Below are 19,870 nucleotides of genomic sequence, written 5' to 3' on the forward strand. Positions count from 1 at the left end.
TTACGAAGTTCAAAAGACAGAACTAGCAGTAAAAATTTTCCATTTTCAGAACTACCAGTAAAAGTAGGAAAAATTTTTTGTAAACTTTAATAACTTAGGTCGAAATAATCTCGTTGAAATTTTCACAAAAATAATCATTAATGTAGAGTGAAAGAACTTACTTGTGCGAAATTATTTAGGATATCTCAAGTAAGAAACTGCTTTATCAGTTAAAATTATAGACTACTGTAAAACATACCTCCTAGTGTAAGCAGATAATCATGCCTTAAAAGGCCCTAAAGTTATATTTAACGTAAGTCAAAGAACAAATAATTAATTCTTACAATATAGGTTCATTTGTAAACAAATTAGATCAATATTTATAACCGTGTAGTCTAACTGGATACTTAACACATATATAATCGGCTTAATAGCCTTGCCTGGCTACCATCATTATTTCGGTAAATAAACACAGTTCACATTTGATGTCGGTCAGTATCGTAACCTAAATAAAACCTCTGTCACCGAAAATATGAGAAAGTTGCGGTGCAAAATAATACTGCTGTTTATTCTGTCACTACTGAATTTTAAAGAACATTTCCGTAAAGCTCTACCTAATAAATAAAATTTAGTATATCTGTGAGCAGTGTAACTTTAGTGTAAACTTATTATTAGTTGTATGAAACAAATAGATCAACGTATGCTGCATGTAGAGAAAACATTTTCCTTATGCAAAAAACAACTTAGCTTATAATATAGGCCTACATGAGAAGTTTACGGCATGCAAGCTGATAAGTTATTAAACACAAAATAATATGCATCTAGCCAAGTGGACGCTGCATACAATCAAACCAACTATATTATTATTAATAATAATATGGAGGAGTGTAAAGGAAGGAACATACAGTTCCTTACTCTAAGAGCAGGTACCACCTCGAGGACTTTAGGGCCTTTTAAGGCATGATTATCTGCTTACACTAGGAGGTATGTTTTACAGTAGTCTATAATTTTAACTGACAAAGCGGTTTCTTACTTGAGATAGGCCTATCCTAAATAATTTCGCACAAGTAAGTTTTTTCACTCTACATTAATGATTATGGTAACATCAACTCCTAATGGTCTTACAAAATGATGAGATGTTGATATTGCATCCATATCCTGTTCAAAGGGTAGCCTACAATATTTAGTCCTATACATATCGGTAATTCTACGAACTCGAGTCTAAAACTAATAAGACATTCCTGAAGTCGTCGCTCCGCCTGCAAGGGGAACTATATGAATATCTTTTAGAGTTGATACTAACCCATTATGACAGAATTCGTCGACAATTTTGAAAAACATTCAATATAAATAGGCTTTATGATCAGAACGGAAAGTTGTAATATTTCAGAACACGGTTGTAACTGGTGCAACAACTAAATGTTATTGACTGGGACCAGGAACTGGAAGGTCAATTTCCAACGTGAGCTTATTTTAACTTCTGCAAATGTTGACATGAATTGGACTGTAAAATAGCTGACTCAAGAGTTGGTTTACTTTGACTCTAATTATAATGTACTAAGACAAAGAAAATATATATTCAGTGGTTAGGATGCTAATTAACTGACCAGATGCTGGGAGGCATTTTTATTTGGTTAAAAAATAAGTGTTAGGAACTTCACAAAGAGATTCTAATCCCTCACTCAAGGAATGTAACGTTCGGATATGCAGTTCACAAGGTTCTAATTCACACTGAACAGTGCATGTAAAACTGATATGGCCAGCGATAACAGAGTGCGGTAATGGGGACATAAGGCAGCGTGCATGTCTACAAGTCAAATAAGATGAGGCCACGTGAGCTTGGGGGGAAGATACAACGAGCAGGAGGGGCGGAGTGTTGGCTGACTGACGAGGGATAGTCTAACCCCTTATTATGCGATTGAAGATAAAATTCAGGAAGTTCTATATGATAGGTGTCAAGTCACAGTGGAGTATTTCCGAAAAACATAACTGCGGTAAATTACCTAGATGAGCTTTATTTGTTGTATTTCTTTATTGTCAGTAAAATAGCAGGCTTTCTTTTTGTGTAGTGACGTAGCAGCCTTAGCACTGATACTGTGCCAATGAGGAACTGATAAGGGAGCAGGAAAACCGCAGCTGTACGTAGTTACTTATACTGAGAAAGACATTGACCGCAAATGATGTTATTACGACGACACTCGTTTTAACTTGGAGGAAAAGCCACAATAAGGTTGGAATATCCTTATAAATTAATCCTCAATAAGCTGGCAAATAAATCGCACGAGATCGACGCTCTGTACTCATAATGAAGGCATTTTCACCACACGTGGCAATGTACGAATCATCAACGGCTAGGCAGTAGGCTACTATGAGGATTATTAAATGGTTTCTAGGTTCTGATGCAACATGGGACTGACGCAACCGATAGTAATTTAAGTGATCTGAAGGTCGAATTTCGATAGGCCTACCATTGCCCACGTTTTAGGAAGGTATGATTTTATGTCTCTTGCAACGTTGGTTTACATCAATGATTGTCTAGGGACACTATTCGTGTTAAAAGTGATCGATTTAATATCTGCCCACAATTCCATTTTTGGAAATTAAAATTGCCGTCCATAATTTTAATATATCTGCTTGCACCGAGGAAAATATCATTGTTGGTGCATCATGTTGGTACTCATACACGCAAATGAACTTAATTCAACTTTCTAACCACTTCATTTAGGGCTACTGTAGGCCTACAATCCGTTCATGCTAACATTTCCCATCAAAGGCACGAAAATGTTTATCTCTAGAATTTTCTCCTAAAAATGAATGGTGTTTTTAAGTTTATTTCCAGTTCGACGTATGCAATACAGCTTTGATCACAATACTATATTCCTCTGATCTCACATGGAAAAAACAATAACTTCTTGCTTATTTATAAAGTGATAAATATATTTTTCAAACTTTTAAAATCGGAAAGCACAGAAAACCATTCTCAGGACAACCGACGGTGTGGTTCGAACCCACTCTTCTCCGGGATGCAGAGCTTGGCTTCATAGCCGTAGCGCTTTAACAGGCACGGCCACTCCGTTCGGTGGAACATATGGGTTAAGTAATGCGTTAAAATTAATTTCTACGCGAAGGTTATTTTCTAGACCCTGCCGTGCGATTTCAGATGTACGGAACATCCAGGCGAGTTCAACGATGTGAAAAAATACACTTACGAACATACAGTTCCTTACTATAAGAGCAGGTACCACCTCGAGGACCTCGGTCTACTAGTGGGAGCACGGGGTAGTCTTACATCCTGCAACCTGCAGAGAATTCAACATTCTGAACAGTATCATAAACAGCTGCGCACAGGGGTTATTAGTAACTTGTTTTAAAAAATAATACATGTGCATAATTTTAATTTTCAGGGCCAATGATTAAATTTTTTATTCTTTTTTTTTTTTACAAATCCAATTTAACTCTAATAAACTCTCAACCATATTTTACTTTATCAGACTTCCAAACCCTCAAGCATTTCAGGATACCATTTTCTTAACTTTTAGTTTCTAGGTGAGCTTTCTTTGTAACAACCTTGTAAATCAAGGAAGCAATAAAATAAATGTTAAACAGTCTTGTTTAACTAATTCTATAATAATAATAATAATAATAATAATAATAATAATAATAATAATAATAATAATAATTGTATTTATCGTAGGCCTATGGCTTTTAGACCCGACAGTGTGCAATGACATATCGTCGCTGCTGGGACAAAACCTCCTATGTGATAATATTTTTGCAGATATGCTGATCCGCAGCACATACATTATGAAGAGCGATAATGCCTTGACAACATTCACACAATATTGCACCTTAGATGACAGAATCTTACCGGACAAAGTTCTAAGCTAAAATATTTCATCACATAGGAGGTTTTGTCCCGGCAGTGACGATATTCAGCTCGCATGGTGCAGGTCTCTCTATTTGATTCCCATGGGGTGAGGTTTTGTCCCGACAGTGACGATATTCAGCTCGCATGGTGCAGGTCTCTCTATTTGATTCCCATGGGGTGAGGTTTTGTCCCGGCAGTGACGATATTCAGCTCGCATGGTGCAGGTCTCTCTATTTGATTCCCATGGGGTGAGGTTTTGTCCCGGCAGTGACGATATTCAGCTCGCATGATGCAGGTCTCTCTATTTGATTCCTATGGGGTGAGGTTTTGTCCCGGCAGTGACGATATTCAGCTCGCATGGTGCAGGTCTCTCTATTTGATTCCCATGGGGTGAGGTTTTGTCCCGGCAGTGACGATATTCAGCTCGCATGGTGCAGGTCTCTCTATTTGATTCCCATGGGGTGAGGTTTTGTCCCGGCAGTGACGATATTCAGCTCGCATGGTGCAGGTCTCTCTATTTGATTCCCATGGGGTGAGGTTTTGTCCCGGCAGTGACGATATTCAGCTCGCATGGTGCAGGTCTCTCTATTTGATTCCCAAGGGGTGAGGTTTTGTCCCGGCAGTGACGATATTCAGCTCGCATGGTGCAGGTCTCTCTATTTGATTCCCAAGGGGTGAGGTTTTGTCCCGGCAGTGACGATATTCAGCTCGCATGGTGCAGGTCTCTCTATTTGATTCCCAAGGGGTGAGGTTTTGTCCCGGCAGTGACGATATTCAGCTCGCATGGTGCAGGTCTCTCTATTTGATTCCCAAGGGGTGAGGTTTTGTCCCGGCAGTGACGATATTCAGCTCGCATGGTGCAGGTCTCTCTATTTGATTCCCATGGGGTGAGGTTTTGTCCCGGCAGTGACGATATTCAGCTCGCATGGTGCAGGTCTCTCTATTTGATTTCCATGGGGTGAGGTTTTGTCCCGGCAGTGACGATATTCAGCTCGCATGGTGCAGGTCTCTCTATTTGATTCCCATGGGGTGAGGTTTTGTCCCGGCAGTGACGATATTCAGCTCGCATGGTGCAGGTCTCTCTATTTGATTCCCATGGGGTGAGGTTTTGTCCCGGCAGTGACGATATTCAGCTCGCATGGTGCAGGTCTCTCTATTTGATTCCCATGGGGTGAGGTTTTGTCCCGGCAGTGACGATATTCAGCTCGCATGGTGCAGGTCTCTCTATTTGATTCCCATGGGGTGAGGTTTTGTCCCGGCAGTGACGATATTCAGCTCGCATGATGCAGGTCTCTCTATTTGATTCCCATGGACAACCTGAGCGTTTGGGTGTAGGACGATGACAGTGAGGTAGGGAGAGGGTAAGACCCGGTGTGGCACATAACCTACTCCTATCGAATAACACCAAGGGGTTTGTCTGCATAGCCTAAGACTTCGTCCAATGAATGAAATACCAACAGCGACATGTGCCCTTACTCCACATGGTCACTGCGGAGAGGTTTGCAATCGAATCCAGACTTTTCGCACGCAATATAGCGATAAGAAATTGGATACCACCACTTCTCTCCTACCCTGCCGACCAACATTCTGATGATGAAATATTTCCACCAACGGGACTCGAACTGGCTAACAACGATCGTGGCCACCAGGTGGGCTATAATAGTAATAATATAAAATCTCGATCGATATGTAGGCCTACATAGTAAAGTTACATTCATGATAACTTCCGAAATTACTATAGGCCTAGTTACGAATGCAAAGATGTTTGTTATTTTAATATAATTTAGAAAATGATTATTGTTTCATTAATATTTGTTATAGTCCTGCCAACAAGTGTAATGATCCGAATAGGCTAATATAACTGGCATAGGCTACACCGTCTGGTATCTGGTAAAGTTAATCAAACATCTTTAAAGACTTCAACTGCATACATTATGTCTTCAGAATGCTGCAGTACGATTATTTCTGGAATCGTAAGTAATCTATAGGTGTGACTGCCATCTAGTTGCTCATGTCGGATGTCGGGGAATTATCGAGGCTACAGGTTTTCAATATAACACTGGCTTTTGTATATAACTGGATTAATTTCAGGATATTGACCCTTTAATTTCTAGTCCCATTTTGATAATTCTTCAAACGAAAATTCAATATGATAACCTGCAAACCAAGAGTTTCGGCTTACAAAGAAACCTATAAAAGTTGAGAAGCACATAAGAAGTCATCGGTACATCCCTCTTATGCTTTCTTAAATTAATGTTCCTCTTATGATCGACTACTGGCACTGCTGTGTTCTCAGAGAACTTGGTTATAGCCATACATATTTTCAGAACTGTTCAACTTTTAATAATTAGGCTACTGATGCAGGTCTACAGTATAAATTTTGTAATATTGTTTATCATGTCTTTCCCTGTGCTCTAATTTAAAACTCTTATAGACCCAAGGACAATGGTGATAATGTAGTGCATGATGTCTTTTAATGGAGCAGCCAGTGTCATTTTGACTGCTATAAAGTAAACAATTAATTAATGGTGAGAGAACCCATATTGTCGCCATCAAAGTCTGCAAATATTGCGGCATGCTGCGTAACTAAGGTAACTTGGTTTTGTTGACCTCTGCAACACAAATACACCTTTTCTGCTGGGAAAAAAGTGCATGTATTATTATGAAGTCCCCGTTGTTGCATCTCGGTGTCCTTGCTTAAGAATGCTGATACAATCAGTGCTGAATTTGAGATAATAGATTATGAAACATCATTAAGCCATATTTTTATACAGACAATGAAACATGTTTGTAGTAGCCTATACATGGCATGTATTATTAATTCCTATTACTTCAGGAATATTTGTCATTTTAACTTAGTCAATTTAATTCGAAGTTAGAATACGCAGATTCGATCACAGAAAATTAAGGTGTTCTGTGACACAAACACATTTGATTGATGTCCAAAAACTTCCTATTTAGTTCTTCGTTTACCTGTTGCATTTGGTGGATTTATATTTTTATAATATAGGCCTACTTGACTGGTAATTAAATGCTCCTTAATGAATTACGACATCAGCATTCGGTAATCTGAAGGCATTTAACCCAAATACATGTTAGGAAATTCCCTGCATTAGTTAGGGTAGATTCGCTGACTGGAGATTCATCTTCATTTTCTATGACAGCACGGTTGGTAGAGAATACTAAATACACTAATGAAGAATATTACAGACTATATAGAAAATCAACCACTGATTCACAACGGGAGCTAGATCATTATGACTACCAATTATTTTTGTCCTTAAGGTTGTCTTATGATGAAATCATTTTATGCAGAATTGTTACCTTACCCTGATTATCCTATGTGAATTTACAGCAAAAGAATACTTACTCTTTTAGTATGGTTCCTTAACCGATTTGGCCTTTTAATTTGAGTATCATTCGTAATTTACTCTCAACTAGTTGCTATATCAACACAGTACACTCCTTCCTTCAACATTGAATGGTACTATAATTGATTTCCATTAAACAACATTGTATTCGAAGGGGTTGTAATCAGTGGTACAAACTATGCTCTAATTACTAATTGGTGGGCTACAACAATTGTTATGTGTATCCAGTGATGTTCACTCTGAATACGAGTTCTAGAATCGAACTTGTATCCGGACCGGATTTTTGATCTCCTACTGGTGTGGACACTGGCGTTTGAACTGCCAGCAGAGCGCCGATAATGATGATGATCAAGATGATCTTCGTCTATCGAATGACGTGCACGGATAACAGTCGAAGAACGTAGGAAACACACGGTTGCATCTGAGTCGGAGTGTTGGTTATCATAAAATTTCGCTTTAATGTTTTCTGTGATATCAGAAAAATAAAGATGACATGATTTGCAATTAAGTGAGATATTTTCTTGGAAATTAATAATCCATCAACAATATAAATCTTTCCTTCATAGAAATTTGTTTTATGAATTAACTGTCGTTTATATCCAGAATTACTTTTAACTTCCATGGCATTGTAGTCTGTCATTAATCAATTATATATTACGTTTTGGATCAGCTTAAGTTGTTCAGTACCAATTTGTTTTGTCCACACATGGAAAGACTTACATTTAACTACCACTTCTATTTATGTAGGGTATATTCTTCTGCATTATGAGTTCTATTTATCTTTATTCCTTAAAAGTTAAGTTGTCCGCCTCTGTGGTGTAGTGGTTAGTGTGATTAGCTGCTACCCCCGGAGGCGCGGGTTCGATTCCCGGCTCTGCCACAAAATTTAAAAAGTGGTACGAGGGCTGGATCGGGGTCCACTCAGCCTCGGGAGGTCAACTGAGTATGGGTGGGTTCGATTCCCACCTCAGCCATCCTGGAAGTCATTTTCCGTGGTTTCCCACTTCTCCTCCAGGAGTTTCGATGGGGAGGTGTGTGAATAATTAGCTCAGTGGCTTTCCACCTCGATGGCCGAAATTCGAATTCTGGTCGATCCTGGTTTGGAATTTCACCTGAAAAATCACGTGGTATCAGGAAGATCATCCGGCCTGAAAACCCCGGCCAAAACCAAAATGAGCCTGGGTGGCTCCAGAGATAAGCTGAGGAAAGACGTTCCAGATTTCCATCACCTGAATAGAGAAACGCTATGTCCTACACACGCTTCAGTTGCTTTCTTTTGCATACAAATTTCTTTTAAACTTCCATTTTCCCTTTAATGTATCTGTCGTGATAACAAAATTAACCATCACGCTGATTAAGTTGTTAAAATGCGAGAAAAGGTGATGCCCAGTTATGCCTAGGATTTTCTCCCGGGACTAGATCGACGAAGAGAACGGAGAAACATTTTTTATGAGGTATAATGACATTAACAGCGGAGTCAAGTTGGCCGTGTGATGACGTGCTCTAGGCTACTATCAACTGGATGGTAGCTTTAGGTCCACACACGCTTGAGCCAAAGGCTTTTGAAGTAGACTACACAATTATTATCAACATCTATAAGAAGTGTTGAATGTCAGTTAAGGATATTTTTGTTATGGTTTGTTCTCTTCCCACCAGGAAAAAAATAAAAATAATTGAAGAAATCGTTACGGCGTCCATGTAACCGTTATTTTTATTTGGGGGTAAAATAGCAATTTCCATTGAGCACATCGTGAATAAATAATTGGAGTCTAATTACTTTGATTCCGTTCTTGTTACGAACTAAACGCGGCTTTGCTGTTAAGAAACCTACACGTGAAATTCTATATCGTCACGGAAACCATGAATGAAGTCTTTGATGGTTAAATTAGAATACCCAGAAACTCTCTGTGTCCACCATTTAAACATGAAGTCGTTATCGTGGTCTACCCTTTTTTGATATTACATCTCCAATGGGGGAGTATTTTTTAAACGGAGAATTCATTTCTCCTTTAGCAGGTTAGCAAACTGATTTGCTAACACGGCAGGGCCACACAGTTTGGTCTGCCACTGCTAAGCAGAGTCCTGGAGGGGCGTGCCATTCCAGCTGATGAGTCCAAATGGCACGTCTGGACGAAACTCTGCAAAATGCACACGGCCTAACCACCCAAAAGCTGGTTCTATTCCCGTGATTATAAGATCTGCGGCCGTGAAAGCCTTTTTGGTATGTGAATAAGCCTTCATGGATGCCTTCTGGATCTCCACTGGTTTCGACCGACGAGAGACCTCCAGCCGGAAAAAGGGATTATAAAAGAAAACAACCGAAAATATGTTTTCGAAAATAAATGTATTATTTGTGTAAAAAAAATATGTGAGTGAAAGAGTGTTCGCGGTCTTAAGTCATAAGAACTGACAATGTATCTAACAAATTGAAAATGTGGATTCTCTGGCCGATCTCATCAAGAGTTCCAATCCAAGAACTGTTAGTGGTTAATATTGTACTCTTCACTTTTCATTATCTCCTTAGTGTTGACTTGACTGAAACTTTTAACTTGTACTTAAGGTTAATTTTCCTTTATACGTTAGCATACGAAAATGAACACAATGGTAAAACCATGAATAGATCTAACAGACTTGTCTATAAAGTGTACCTTATTTAATGCCATTGTCAAAGTTACTTACATTCATAGTCATTGAATGAACCTTATCGTCCCGCACTCCAGGAATGTATGTTTGCGTGACGTATTTACGCACTCCTATAGTAAAAAATGAAATGGCGTATGGCTTTTAGTGCCGGGAGTGTCCGAGGACAAGTTCGGCTCGCCAGGTGCAGGTCTTTTTATTTGACTCTCGTAGGTGACCTGCGCGTCATGATGAGGATGAAATGATGATGAGGACGACACATACACCCAGCCCCAGCGTCAGCGGAATTAACCAATTATGGTTAAAATTCCCGACCCTGCCGAGAATCAAACCCAGGACCCCTGTGACCAAAGGCCAGCACGCTAACCATTTAGCCATGGAGCCGGACACTCCTATAGTATAATGTACTTAAGGTTAATTTTCCTTTACACGTTAGCATACGAAAATAAACACAACGAAAATTGTTCTGATGGACTGCATATCAATATGTGGCTGGGAGGCATACCATCCTTATGGAAAATAATGGATAGGAAGAGCATTCTGAAATATGGCCTTTTGCTCGAACAGTGACGAATTACAACTCAGCCATTGATCGCCCAACAGAAATCCATTTCTCTGTCATTTGGTAGAGTAAAATGGAATGTCGAAATTGTCACGCAGGTAGCCTAGATGGCGTCAAATAGAATTACCTGCATGGTAGCCGAGGCCAAAATTATTGGTATTATTAGATCCATAGGCCTGTGTATAAAATATTGGATGACATGCTATAGGACGGGCCGGAGAGAGGGTGAAGAAATAATTCGTTACGTGATTTTAAAAACCTGGCCTTATATACAGTCAGAAACTCACTTTAGAGATTGCTGCTAAGGATGTCTGGTTTACAAGGCAAAATATTTCGGTTCTACTTCGTAGCTGCTTCTCAGAATAAGTTATAGCTATTATTTATTTTTGTTTTCATAATAATTTATGAAAATATTATGAAGTGATGGTTTTAATTTAACTAATCATCTCAAAAGAAGATTTGGCTGAAAGTTCGTTGGTGATATTTTTAAGTGGAATTTTAGTGGAACTCAACTCTGCTGTACGGAACAAAGGCTAGCTGGATTCAGGATAACTTGTTCTAAGGCTGGTGTTCCTAACGTTTGTTGACGTGTGCATTTACCGGAAAATATATAATAGGAGGCTTGGTATTTTATTATCACTTGCAATGTAATTATTTTATGACCAATAGCACTACAACATGGCTGTTCGTTTTGAGTATCTAACATTCATTGATAAGTATTCGAACCGCACCAACCTCGGTGTGTATCTAACAATGGTGTTACCAAGTTACCAGACCCGCAGGAAAATGTGCAAGTGAGAAAACAGCTTACTTGATGGAATCAGAATTAGAATAGGCCTATACCGATTGATTAGAAAATACTCAGTTATGTCTTAAGAGCATTTGTCAGTAATGAGCTCATCATGCCAGTTTAATTTACAGAATTTTCTTTCGTAATCTAACTTACTGGTACTATGAACTTTTCAAAGTTATCAGTCTCCTTTTGATAATTTATCCAAAAGAACTGCCCATGATCGTGGCTGCCAAGAGTTAAAGCCCGCTTTTAGACTGTTGCTATTGCCCAGGTACGAGTTCTACAACTTACTGTCGAGAAAGTAGAAAGTTTTAAATAAGGTAATTTTTAGGGAATTAACAAGGACTCAGACCTATGGCTTTGTCTAAATCTAAGATTTCATTAAAGCCGCACTTGCCATATTTAGATATCGAATATTATATCGTCGCTCGACCGGTAAAAGGTTGTATTCCACGAAGCTTTCCCTATCAATTATTCTCCTTAAGACTGGTCACGCCTCCCAGCCACGTATGGATATGCAGTCCATCAGAACAAATTTTGTTGTGTTAATTTTCCTATGCCCATGTGTAAAGGCAAATGAACCTTATAGTACCGTACTGTAGGAATGTACGTTTTCACTAGGCTACGTATTTACGCACTCCTAGTGTACAATGCATGTAAGGTTCATTTTCGTTGAATCGTCGACATAGGAAAACGAACACAACGGACATTGTTCTGATGGACTGCGTTTCCATATGTGGCTGGGAGGCGCGACCAGTCTTAAGGAGAATAATGGATAGGAAGAGTATTGTGAGATACAACGTTTTACTGGTGAAACGACGATATGTATTTCCTGAAGTAAATTTGAACTTCAAACGTATTGTGGTTCCAGAGAGCGACCCAGCGTTAATTTGATCACTTTTGTATACATGTAAAAGATATCTTACGATTGCTTTGGTATTGTTTTTATAAGTTATCATTACAATACAAAGAGTGAATAGACACTTCATCTGACGACCAATATAATTTCGTACATTTTGATTGGCTGAGAAAGTAAAACTAGCCTCTTATCTACAATCTATTTCGCTAATCCTGAACAGCGACAGTTACCAGAAAGACAATATTATGTAATAATTGTTTTGGTAAGACACACTGTGGAATTGTAATATCATACATTTTTTGAAAACTCGTTTCTGTTATAATTAAAATGCCGTAAAAACCGTATTTTTCACCTTACACCAACATAGGCCCTAGTAACATTACATTAACATATCGTCGCTTCACCGGTAAAACGTTGTATCCCACAATACTCTTCCTATCCATTATTCTCCTTAGGACTGGTCACGCCTCCCAGCCACATATGGATACGCAGTCCATCAGAACAATGTCCGTTGTGTTCGTTTTCCTATGTCGACGCTTAAACGTAAATGAACCTTACATGCATTGTACACTAGGAGTGCGTAAATACGTAATGCAAACGTACATTCCTACAGTACGGTACTGTAAGGTTCATTTTCCTTTACACATGGGCATAGGAAAATGAACACAACAAAATTTGTTCTGATGGACTGCATATCCATACGTGGCTGGGAGGCGTGACCAGTCTTAAGGAGAATAATTGATAGGAAGAGCTTTGTGGAATACAACCTTTTACCGGTCGAGCGACGATATGCACTACATCAGTATTTCGCTGGATCATTTCCGTATGCTAACGTGTAAAGGAAAATGAGACACACGGGAAATTGTTTCGGTGGTTTAAATATCAGTTTGTGCCTGGGAGGTGCGACCAGTCTTAAGGAAAATAATGGATAGGAAGAGCATTGAGAGAGATGACCTTTTGCCCGAACAGCGACGAATTACTGTGGTCTAGAAACTAAATAAAGTTATTGGAGATGTATGTCATTAATTGCTATTCTGTTTAGCGTGCAGCTTGAACACGGATAGAAGCAGTTTTCCAACATTGCATTTGCACATTTGATATTCATTTTCTGTAAGGGGATAACTTCGTTTGCAAGTAGTTATTTATGACAATGAAGGGTGTTAAATCTGTAACAAAGATCCGTTTAGACCTACACGTGACTGAAAATAGTCTACTACTACTACTACTACTTAATAAGATAATAATAATAATAATAATAATAGACTAATAATAATAATTATTATTTATGACAATGAAGGGTGTTAAATCTGTAACAAAGATCCGTTTAGACCTACACGTGACTGAACATAGTCTACTACTACTACTACTTAATAAAATAATAATAATAATAATAATAATAATAATAATAATAGACTAATAATAATAATAATAATAATAATGGTTTTACGTCCCACTTTACGGTTTTAGGAGGCGGGAAATGTATTTGTCCCGTAGGATTTCTTTTACTTGTCAGTAAATTACCCAACACGTGGCTGACGTATTTGAGCACCTTCAAATACCATCATTTGCCAGATTTCTATCTTTGCATTAACAAATTAGAGAAAAATGATAATAATATTCTGTACTGAGTGTGCAGTTTTATGTTATTTCCAGTTTATTAACATTCAGAACATATTATTTAATATAGCCTAGGCTACACGAAACTGCTCAGCCGTACGCTCCTTCGATTCCCTGTCAGTAAATCGAGAAATTTAGAAACGTGATGTCTATTTCTGGAGAGGCATATGGTCTTGGGGCTCACTCAGCCTGCACCAGAAATAAGTACTAGGTTAATTCTTAGAGGCGAAGGTGGTCCAATATACAGCTAACCACCCGAGCCCATTTAGTGGTGAGGTTACTGATAATGGAAAACGTTTCCTTCCTCTTTCATGATTTATACGAAGATTGTTTAGTTTTCTTCAATATTCTAAATCAAGAAATAACTGTTTTGTTCTGCGAATTATGATCGAGAGTTGCTGCCATTTACTCAAGAACAGGGGCTTGAAAGACGGCCATGCTTGAAACCACCCAAGGCAAAACAACGCGTGTATCACCAAGTGGCGTTGCACACTAATACTGTAACAATAAAATACAAATATAGCCAACAGTAAGAAAAAATAAACGTAAGCAAATATTTCTACCCGATACCGTTGGTAAAAATAACAGAAGTAGCCCTAATCGGTAAATAGCTGCTTGTTGATGTCCGTAATATTGGGAAAAGTAAATAAACACTGTCAGTACATGTGTGTAATAACTTATTATTTTATAGTTTAAACGTATTTTTAAAATTTTCAGTCACGTGCTAAACGTAATTTAAGAATATTTCTAAGAATGGGAGCAAGTTTTTAAATGAAAAACTTGATGACTTTCTAAAGACTAATCAGACTTGTAGGCCTACTAAAGAAATATAGACACAATACGTGCGAATGATTGAGAATGTTGTAGTTTTACGTTTCCTTCGAATTTCCTCGTAGAAAATGTGGAAATAGAAACATTCAATTGGTAAAATTTACTTTTTTTATCTGAAATTTAATTTTGTTTAAACTCTCATAAACACTGTGGAAAGGCAATTGCTATAGGCTACGTTTCGAACAACGTTCTACTACGAAGGGTGAATAAAGGGAGAGACTGTGAAAACAGTAAAGAAGAACGTGATATTTTGGTCATGTAATCTGGAACTAGAAATAACAACTCCATCATCTCATCCCTTATAATGGCAGTTCTCGGAAGAAGGCGTACTTATTGGCTGAAAAAATATATTGTACGTCTGTGGTCTGACGTGACATCAGGTGAGGTATTCAAGGCAGGAGAAGGGAGCAAAATAAGAATAAATGCTTTTAATTCTACGGTTGTAGGCAAGCATAATGTTGTAACATTATTATTGTGGCGAATGTCAGATACCTCTATATTTTGCGTTCACCTTCAACCGGATATCTTAACACTTATCGCAAAGAGTTAAAAGAATTAGAAACGAATCGAAGTTCAGTTGCTCACAAAATGTGACGACCGGTACAGCGCTAGCCTTCTAAGCTAAAGTCCGGTCCGGTCCGGTCCGGTCCGGTCATATTTGAAGGTGCTCAAAAACTTCTGCGGGACAAAATTCCAACTCCTCTGTGACTCAGAAAACCCTGAAAGTAGTCAGTGTGGCGTAAAACCATTATTATTATTATTTTTATTATTATTATTATTATTATTATTATTATTATTAGGTCTATTGAAATTTAGCAAACGTTCAGCCTGCCCCATAGTGGTATGGGAAAAATCCTGTATCAGATATGACAAAAAGTCCGTATTTTCTGCGGCTAACATTCTGCTCATAAAATGTAATTGGACGAAATCGTTCAATAAACAATTTTATTCATTTTCACAAAAACTATAAGCACGAATGTTCGGATCCATGCATGTTCTGCTGTCAATTTTAACCCAATCTTGCCACAGGAGTTAAAAATAGAAGACATTGAAACGAAGCTCAGCTACTAATTTATTAGTAGCACTCTAACGACCTGGCTCATGGGTGTGTAGAAGAAATCCCATATTAGACGTGAAAGTATTCTACATTCTCCGCAGTGCAATGTTGTTGACATTGTGGAATAAAAATCTAGTTAAATGACATTTTTCTAATAAATGATAATTTCCTCTTAATAACCAGGTGGAAATCATAAGCGTGAATGTTTGGATCCTAGTGCAGCTCTTTCTTGCTATATGGATTTTGGGATGGTGAGAGGAGATCGATTTGGCTAAATTTGACGAGAAGAAGAGATAGAATGATAGGACACATCTTAAGACACCCAGGACTTGTTCAGTTGGTTTTGCTATGGGCTTTACGTCGCACCGACACAGATAGGTCTTATGGCGACGACGGGATAGGAAAGGCCTAGGAGTTGGAAGGAAGCGGCCGTGGCCTTAATTAAGGTACAGCCCCAGCATTTGCCTGGTGTGAAAATGGGAAACCACGGAAAACCATTTTCAGGGCTGCCGATAGTGGGATTCAACCTACTATCTCCCGGATGCAAGCTCACAGCCGCGCGCCTCTACGCGCACGGCCAACTCGCCCGGTCAGTTGGTTTTTGAAGGAAGTGTAGGTGGCAAGAACGGTAGGGGTAGACCAAGGTATGAATATGACAAACAGATTAGAGCAGATGTAGGATGCAATAGTTACGTAGAAATGAAAAGGTTAGCACAGGATAGGGTGGCATGGAAAGCTGCATCAAAACAGTCTATGGACTGATGACTCAAACACACAAAATTATATCAACATATTGTGAAAATCAAGGAACGTCTAGAATTAGCGAAGTACTTGTCTAGTGTATTTTTTACCTTCCTTGTATACTGCAAGTTGTAAATCTCATTATAAAACCGTATTGGAATTCAGAATAAGAAATTGTTAGAATCATAAAAACCACCTTTCCAATACTTAGTACTACTTTATAGGCCTATTTAGGATAAAACCATTAACATATCGTCGCTGCCGGGACAAAACCTCCTATGTGATAATATTTTTGGAGATATACTGACCCGCAGCACATACATTAAGATCGAGAATGCCTTGACAATACTCACACAATATTGCACCTTAGATGATAGAACCTTATCGGCCAAAGTTCTAAGCTAAAATATTTCACATAGGAGGTTTTGTCCCGGCAGCGACGATATATTAAAAATAGGACATGTTTCGCGCATACTTTGTGAGCATCATCAGTCAAAATAATCTAATTCAAGGTCGATCAGGGCCCTGATCCCAGTACATATAATGTAAAAACGTCTATTAATACAACGATAAAACTAATTACAACAATATAAAAATGATCAGTAAGAATATAATATGTCTATTAAAACATTTGGTGACATTAAAATAGCTTGAAGTGTAGACGAATGATATGAATTGTTGATGATACGTTGCTGTGAATGATTATTCGTATGGAACGATGAGCATAATTCTCGCACGATGGCATTAAACTGTTTATAGTTGGGGACACTTTTTACACAATAAAATGAACTATTGTGGACTGCTATCTTGTTATAGATGTCTAAGATCAACATGTCGTCGTTGCCGGGACAAAACCTCCTATGTGATAATATGTTTTGGAGATATACTGACCCGCAGCACATACATTGTGAAGAGCGAGAATGCCTTGACAATATGCACACGATATTGCACCTTAGATGACAGAACCTTACAAGCCAAAGTTCTAAGCTAAAATTATTTCACATAAGAGGTTTTGTCCCGGCAGCGACGATGTATTGGTTGAAAAACGAATTGTATAGATGGATAAAACGTCGCCAGTGTAGCGTGAGGGAATCTCTTAAAACTGTTTCAAAAACACTTCAAGCTATTTTAATGTCACCAAATATTTTAATAGACATATTATATTCTCACTGATCATTTTTTATATTGTTGTAATTAGTTTTATCGTTGTATTTATAGACGTTTTTACATTATATGTACTGGGATCAGGGCCCTGACCTACCTTGAATTAGGTTATTTTAGCTGATGATGCTCACAAAGCATGAGCGAAACATGCCCTATATTTAATATACATTAATGGTTTTATCCTAAATATAAAGGATTACTAAGTATTGGAAAGGTGGTTTTTATTATTGTAACAATTTCTTATTCCTTGTATATGGTAGGAATTTCCCAATTATGTTTTTATAACGTTAGATTGCCTTCTTTTTACTTTTTCATATCTTCTTGAGAAATGTATGACTACCCAGGAGTAGAACCTGCAACAAATTCTCAATCGTTTAAATATACCTCATTGCCGCTGAGGATATAGCCCACTTCACGCCTATCAGGCCAAGCTGGAATGGTAGTGACCGAATGGGTCAGTGGATGACAACTGAAAAATGAAGTGAAGGCACAAAGATTAAAACAAAACTTTCAGGCAACCTGTAGAGGTTTTTTAGTCGTTTCTACTAAGGCCTGAACGCGGGAATTGCTTTTCTCTTCTTTTCTTTAGACACGAATGTCCCACTTTTTAAAAAACAAAAATTTTCGGATATAGGTCCTTAGACATAACTTATCTTGACATATCAAATGTCGTTCGTAGAGGTAACATTCACGTTTCTATGTAGGCTAATATCATAGTCTATTATTAACGCATTGATACCTTAGGTTGATACATTATTCAGAAATTGAACTTAATGGGGTGTTCCATACGATAATTTTAATATAACACCAAATGGCCGTTGTCGTGTGTTCACTCGGTAAAGATGATCTTATACTGATTCGTCTAAGGGTGTCTCTAAAGATGGCTGGAAAGGCCAGTCCTTGAACCGCATATCGTCGCTGCCGGGACAAAACCTCCTACGTAAAATATTTTAGCGTAGAACTTTGGCCGATAAGGTTCTATCATCTAAGGTGCAATATTGTGTGAATGTTGTCAAGGCATTCTCGCTCTTCATAACGTATGTGCTGCGGGTCAGTATATCTCCAAAAATATTATCACATAGGAGGTTTTGTCCCGGCAGCGACGATATTCTTCACACAGTAGCTAGGTTTACCCAGCCGGAAAAAAATCCCTTGTTTGAACACTTTGCCGGAGTTCACGTCTAGGGGTTGTAGTAAGGATGTAAGGAAAACGAACACAACGGACATTGTTCTGATGGACCGCGTATCCAAATGTGGCTGGGAGGCGTGACGAGTCTTAAGGAGAATAATCGATAGGAAGAGCTTTGTGGAAGCGACGATATGAAGATAAAATTGGGATTCAAGAGGACAAATATTCATTTATAGGAAGAGGAATCAAGGATTGGAATACTTTTTCAAGGGAAAGGTTCGATAAATTTCCAAATTTAAATTATTTAAGAAAAGACTATGTAAACATTTATTTACACGTTTATCATCTGGCTTTTAGTGCCGAAAGTGTCCGAGGGCACGTTCGAATCGCTTGGTGCAAGTCCTTCTATTTGACGCTCGTGGGCGACCTGCGCGTCTGGATGTAAGACGATGATGATGTAAAGAGAGGGTGAAATGGATTCTGCTCCAGGCTTACGTTCCCATCCGACGGACGAATTACTATCAACAGCGTCGTATCGTATGTCCTCGCTACATATGAACACTGCGCCGAGGTTTGGAATTAAATACAGGCTTTTGGTACTCAATCCAGTGATTAGAAATTGTATACCCCATCTCTCCCACCCTGCCGGCTAACATTCTGATGGCGGGCTGAGTGGCTCAGACGGTTGAGGCGCTGGCCTTCTGATTGCAACTTGGCAGGTTCGATCCTGGCTCAGTCCGGTGGTATTTGAAGGTGCTCAAATACGTCAGCCTCGTGTCGGTAGATTTACTGGCACGTAAAAGAACTCCTGCGGGACTAAATTCCGGCACCTCGGCGTCTCCGAAAACCGTAAAAGTGGTTAGTGGAACGTAAAGCAAATAACATTATTATTATTACTATTATTACTATTATTAACATTCTTATGATGAAATTTGTTTTTACCAACGGGACTCGAACCGGCTAACCACGGTGTCAGATCATATAGAATAATAATGTCATTGGATTTACGTCCCACTAACTACTTTTACGGTTTTCGGAGACGCCGAGGTGGCGGAATTTAGTCCCGCAGGAGTTCTTTTACGTGCCATTAAATTTACCAACACGAGGCTGACGTATACCAGCATCTTCAAATACCACCTGACTGAGCCAGGTTCGAGCCTGCCAAGTTGGGGACAGAAGGCCAGCGCCTCAACCGTCTGAGCCACTCAGCTCGGCAGACCATATAGACTTCATGCTTTAACGATCATAGCCGCCAAGCG

The 19,870-nt window shown here is 38.7% G+C and overlaps 1 protein-coding gene across 1 annotated transcript in view; it reads left to right on the top strand.

The window, feature by feature from the left end:
* Positions 1-19,870, top strand: part of LOC136877009 (homeobox protein EMX1) — a 186,371-nt gene that overhangs the window by 1,501 nt on the left and 165,000 nt on the right. The window lies entirely within an intron of this gene.

This window comes from Anabrus simplex, chromosome 7, assembly GCF_040414725.1.
Source record: "Anabrus simplex isolate iqAnaSimp1 chromosome 7, ASM4041472v1, whole genome shotgun sequence".
NCBI classification, from domain to species: domain Eukaryota; kingdom Metazoa; phylum Arthropoda; class Insecta; order Orthoptera; family Tettigoniidae; genus Anabrus; species Anabrus simplex.